This window comes from Haliotis rufescens, unplaced genomic scaffold (genome assembly GCF_023055435.1).
Source record: "Haliotis rufescens isolate VD_foot unplaced genomic scaffold, xgHalRufe1.0.p SCAF_7, whole genome shotgun sequence".
Taxonomy (NCBI): Eukaryota; Metazoa; Mollusca; class Gastropoda; order Lepetellida; family Haliotidae; genus Haliotis; species Haliotis rufescens.
The window spans coordinates 36026739-36033390 of NW_025964361.1; positions in this window are offsets into that span (position 1 = coordinate 36026739).

Consider the following 6652-nt stretch of genomic DNA (forward strand, 5'->3'; position numbering starts at 1 on the left):
AATACACACCCCTCCACAATCTCGGTCTGTGGTTCCGACTACACACAGTTCAAACAATCCCCAACCACGGTGCCAATCCCTCTACAACTCCTAACCAAGTCCACCATCATCAACTCAAACCCTAACTCCAGTCACTATCTTCCATCCTCCACACCAAACCACCCCAAACACTCTCACAAGACAACTAGTTAATGCTTAATTTAACTTGTCATGTTCGTTTCCAGCGCATTTAATATGCACAAACCCAGTGCTAATCTATTGGTAAACCTTACCATGCTAAACAATCATTTGCCATTAGTATGCATGTGTCTGTCCGCCAACATCCATCGCTTGCGTTAACATGAATTGATGCTTCTTGTGCTCTCATCCGCACCAGTGTGTTTCTCAGATCAAGAAGCTTCTAGCGAAACACTGAGGGATGTTTCTTGTGTTTTCCTAAAGTTGTTTTCATTATTTAATCATATCTGTCTGGCCGTACGGAGGGTTTTATTAATTAAGCTGTCGGTATCGATAATGTCAAGGTATGTGCAATCGACGCAGATGACACTGTGTAAACAATGTCTTGTTAGGTCGATAAACATGCTGGATGGGAGTCCCGTACCTTTTACCTTCTTAAATGCTCGCATTCATTATTAAAGACGTTACTAGAGTCTCGGTAATGTTGACTCGAGATCATGGTGTGCACCAGTGCTGAAACTTGTTTTTGTATGAACGAGTTTCTTCCATTTGTCGAAGCATTCGTGCATATTCGCCAACTCCGATCTAAACTCTGCACATCTGCACATGATTGCCTCAAAGTTTTATCGAGGGGTTATAGCTTTTGTTACGTATGTGTGGGTGTGATGTTTGTCGCTGCAAAACAAGATGCAACGATTGCATAGTTTACATAAAGAGCTCGTGCAGTGAATGCAAGATTTTAATATGCAATATGGAAAAGGGGAGTATATTGTTTGTTTGTGTGTTTATTGATTAACCCCGAAAACAGCTACATGACGTCAGTCTGTAAATAATCGAATCCAGACGAGACAAATCTTCGATTGACATCATGAGCACCGATCTACGCAATTGGGAAACGATGACATGCATCAGAGACCATATATACCGGTATATGGCCTCTGGAAGCATCAACCACGTCAGCGAGCCTGACCACAGGATCCCGTCATTCGCCTATAAAGACAGGTATGGGTTGATGAAAACAGATTCTAACCTACATCTTCACGGGTACAATATATTCTTTACTTCGACGAAGCACAAATGTTGAGATTTGTTTTAAGATTATCGATACTAATCACCAAATATTTACATACAAATGATATGTGATTTGTGTATATATTCAAATAAATAGATGAGATCTTTTGTCGGAATACATTCATATTGCTGGATCCTTTAAAAAATTGAGTCTAAAGACAACCTTTTTCCCATCGATATTTTCTTCTTTTAACATACAAACTTGAGAGTAATAGTTTCATTTCTGATGATTTCTTCATTCTTCAGATAATAAAATATAGCCACAATTTCTTGCACATATTAGGGACTGTGGGGTTGCCTTGTGGTTAAAGCGTTCGCTCCTCACGCCGAAATCCCGGGTTCGATTTCCTACATGGGCACAATGTGTCAAGCCCATTTTTAGTGATCCTCGTCGTGATATTGCTGGAATATTGCTAAAGGCGACGTAAAAAGCATACTCTCGCTGACACATGCGACTCCAGATATGGTCTTTAAATGTCACTGCGATTTATAACCGTCTGGCAGCTGTTGTGATTTGAGGATGAGAACAAGCCCTATTCCTTATCTCAAATTACCTTAAAACGAACGCGTTACCAATTAACCAAGGAATCGCTATTATTATTCCCCATCAAAGATTAAATTAGTCACATCTGTAAGATATTGCATAGTACAGTCAAATATCCTCAACAATGTTCAGTCTTTGTTCTTGTAATGTTACCACAAAATTGTTTAACTCTTCAATCATTTAAACCATTTCTCATAGAAGAACAACTTCTATTACTTCACCAAGGGATGTCACGATGCCCATCTGTGTCTTCACTCATCCGGTCATGCGCATCTAACCGGAAGTCAGGTGACGATCGATGGCAATTTGGGCAGGTTTGTTACGACATCCTCCAGTAACGCTGAACAGACGAATTAAAACTGATATCTCTGATAAAGCTATTTGTATCACTTTAAGCACAAAACAGGTGGTCACGACCGAGAGAGCCCGCGGAAACCAACATGCTAGAATAATTTACAATAGAAGTTTGGGAATCTTTAGACGAGTCTGGTACATAACGATGCAGCGATCATTAAGTGAATTTACTGGTATGACTATTGACGGTAAAGTGGGTTGCATTCACGGGTCGATACTAAACAAAGAGTTGTTATGTGTGAAAAATTGTGAAAAATAAAGTTATATTGATTAAACCAGTGAAACCGATGTTTTAACGAGCAGTTTTGTCATCTCTTTTTAAATATTTATTTTTTATTGGAGGTGTGAAAAGATTTCTTTAAATTTTTTGTTAACCTATGCACAAAATAGGTGTACAGTTATTTTGTTTGCGTGCGATAGCAATTAAGATCGAAGATTGCAGGCAAACATGATTTGGTATTGATGTTGTTCTATGGTGATCTTGAATTTCCATAATTGATTCGTTCCAGTACAGTGGAAACTTTTGATATCAAATAGCCAGCACATCAAATAAACACGTACGGCGCCTTATAATGTCTGTCAGGCAAACAAAAGCAGCGACCAAGCACTATATGCGCTTTTATATCTGCCTGTATTTTTGTTCTTGTGATAAATGCATAATCCATGTGCTTACTTCTACAACTGGCAGAAAAGACCAATTAAAACTTTTTGGTTCTGGCAACGACATTGCATTGGTACATGTATAAGCATTTTTCACTCATATCGACTCCATTTTCATCAAAACGTCTCCGTTAAAAAAACACCATAATACCAGGTCTGCGACATATCGTGTTTCATATATGTGTATGGTATATATATTGTGTTGTTGTTTAACGCCGCAGTAAACAATATTGCCGCTATATGATGGCGGCCTGTAAATAATCGAGTATGGACCAGACAATCCAGTGAGAGCAACGTCTCAGCCGTCGGAGTATCATGACACGCGGTCAACAGACGTGACTAACACTTAGTCAGTGCAAACATTTCTTTAGAATAAGTATGTTTTTTATCTTCGAAGAAACCTTTCCTCTTCTGCTGTGGAATCAATCAAGCTAGAATTGGTTTAGTTTGAACTACACTGGCCTAGGCTTATAGCACACAAAAAAATACCTAAAAAATATAAACTCCACAGTCATGGCGCAGGACTATCAACTGACCAATGAATCAATGTAGTCGCCTCTTACGACGTGCAATGACAATTAGAATCACCACGGGGGTGGGGTAGGGGCTGGGAGTTGCATATCATACTAGGCATTACAATGATAGGAAAGTCGTAGAGTTGGGTTTACTTGTGGACCGCAATCACGTCCCCCATCAGTCTCAAGATGCTGGGTAGGGTGGCCTGTGTTTCTCCCATTTTCATCTTCGTCTCCATCTCTATCAAATCATGATGCGCAGTTCCATTTCGTACCATCTTCTGTCAGATCGAGGCTCACTGGCCCAGCGTATGAAGGGCGCCGCTGTTCGCTATGCAGCTTCTCAAAGATCTGCTGATTGCCAGTTCGAAGCCCAGATTTGCCCTGATTACGACCTTGGTAGTTTGTTTTCCCCGTACTCGTGGAAGTCAACATTGATTAATGTTGACCTGTGTCATCCCTGGACTTTCGTCCCATATTACGCTGACAGTCGTGGTGCATATTCTGTTCAAAGTTGACCTTATGCAAACGCATCATGTAACGTTTTCAGAACCAATATTACAGCTGTCACCACATATGTGTTTCGAAGATCTGTGCCATCATGAGAATGAGATCAACAGCTTCAGTCATACCAGGAAGACAATACGATATATAAGAATCTCTGATCATACTTATACAACGTGTGCGTGACTGTCGGGGACAGCCAAGAGTCTTCGTCGCTTCGTATATACAATTCATATATATGGCAATTCTTGGATACATATTCGTCATATGTTTGCTCTTTGTCCATTAAGAGACGCTGACAGCCAGATTCAGTTGATTTTAGTACGAATGAATATCGTGCGATATTCCAAGTAGCGTTATAATGTAAACTTTAAATTTATATAGTTACCATTACTGGGCATAAACTGTCAGATATTTCTTATTTTTATGTAACTTGTTTGGTGCCAGAAAATTTCATTATTTTAGAATTAAGCCTGGCTTAAATCCCTGGCTATGTCAATTACGTGGTTTGAAGTACGTAAATTAGTACACCCGTATATGTGTCACTAAGTCCTTCTTCAATAGAAGTGTATTGCAGCTAGAACTGTACCGCTTTGGACATCTGAAGATCATCCACGTTTCTTTCAGATGAACAATTTACTTGCCTTTGCATGTGTTCTGACGGATGCCAATGGTTGGGGCAGGATACGCTCACCTTTTCGTGAACACCTGGTACCATCACTGATTGATAATGATTCGGTGGTACTTTGTAAGTCCCGCTGAATCCTGGTCATGTGACCTTGCCTAAGATGTTGTTGGCCTATAGCCCGCGCCTAACTAGTATAAAGTGTAACTGTTGATTCAGTGATAAATTAACGTTTTAGAAATTGAACAGATCAGTTTTAAATCTGATACATATCTGTGATGGAGTTCTATTTTGTACAGTCCTTCGTTGAAGTTTTTTTTAAAAGTATATCACTGTTCTCGTCACTAAATGGTTACACTACTGTCAACGTGACGTAAAACCCACGCGCGCACGCGCGCACCCACGCAGTCTCTCACTTTGATATTCCTATTACAATACATGTACATTAAAAGCCGTTAATGACCCCGGAATGAACCGATCACATAAAATTCAGCCGGATTTACCGATTATCGAGTCAGTAGTAAAGAGTAATGTCCCTATGTGTGTATGTATACACGTCACAAACGGTGCTATAGGCAGGACGGGCGTTGTGTCCAGTATAGAGGGGTCTGGATTCGAGATTCGAAATTCGATGTTCAAATGAAACAAACTTTAAAAACTTGCCTTTATAAACCTTAAGGGAAATGCCAAAATAACAAAATAGTTAAAATGACGTCCTGCATATCTGCCGGAAGGTGCAATTGAACATAAATATCATTTAATTTTGTATTTCGAGTACAAAGGACAAACCGCGTTTAACTTTATTTCAAATAACTGTGTGAGTGCATTATATGCCACTAGCACTGAATTGATGTATCGCATCTATTTCTAGGTGGGGGCGTTTGGGTAGACTGGTGTTTAAAGCGTTAACTCTTTGCGCCAACTAAATCAAAATATATTTTTTTTTAAAACACAAAAAAACCTCTTCGCGCAAAATTCCTCATAGGGGTACAATGCCTGGTGTGCTCTGTCGTGTGTGGCTTGAATATTGCTAAAAGCGGCGTAAAACCACACTCACTTAATATATCTATTGTTTGGTTTCACCAGCGTAAACTCATCGAAATGTTACAGTATACCTCAAGGTTAGTGTAGATTCTAATTGTTCGAAACGTGTATAATAGCCTAACATACAACGTATAAGTATTCGTGTCAGTGAGCACATATATATTTCTACACTCATCACCCGATACAGTAGCCGACCTGTGGGGTTCCTGAAGGTCAAGTACTATTAATTCAAGATTACATTTCCGAGTAAGATTTCGGGCGTGGCTTTAGCCTAGTTATCCCATTTCTGTTGAGAAAAACTGTTCACCTGGATTACGATTATAAGTACAGAAACTTGTCGCGCTAACTTTTCAATACAAACTTTTTATTCGCTGCGATTAAGGGTTCGTATTACGTGATGCTCCCGAGCTTGAATCCGATTCCTCGTGGTAATCCTTTCACGTTTTAGTGCCACTCTGTAGCAGTGCGCCGTAACGGATTATAAAACTTGATAGCTCCTAACATAAACAACATCTGTTTGATTTGAGCTTGGCTAGCTCCAGGTATTGTTAATTACATTTTTTTAAAATTTGATTTATCTCTAGTTTGAATTGAGACATGTATAATGTCAGTTATTGATATTTAATTTTACTAAAACATAGTTTTAATCAGTAACATAAATAAGATACTTTTTAAAGTTAAAATAGCCCCTTAAGAAGCGTGAATATATGGTTACGAAAAGCTTTATCAGTCAGTTGTTTTTATTATTACTTTGATGTACACTTGTTCTACTTTTCTAAGGTAAGTGAGCGGTCTAATAATCTAAAAAATCGAGATTCAGCATTGTGTAATCTGGCCTACAATGTGTGGCATGCGTGGGGTCCGTTCAAGAGCGATCTTTGTGCTGAGGTGATCGTAGCTCCAATGCTGTAACACAGGCCGTAGTAGTCAGTTGGCCAGGGGTGAAAAACAAGATTTTCGTTCCCACATTTTCCTGTATAACTTAAACCTTTTCTTTTGCAAAAGGAGGTACATGTACACAAATTTCAATTTGTAGTAAGTTTGCAAGTGTGTGCGTGAAGTTTCAGGGGGTCAAAATTGCATAAATTGAAGGAAAAATGCATAATTTGACAAAATTGGCTGTAACATTCTTATTAAGTCATTTAACTATCCAAATTA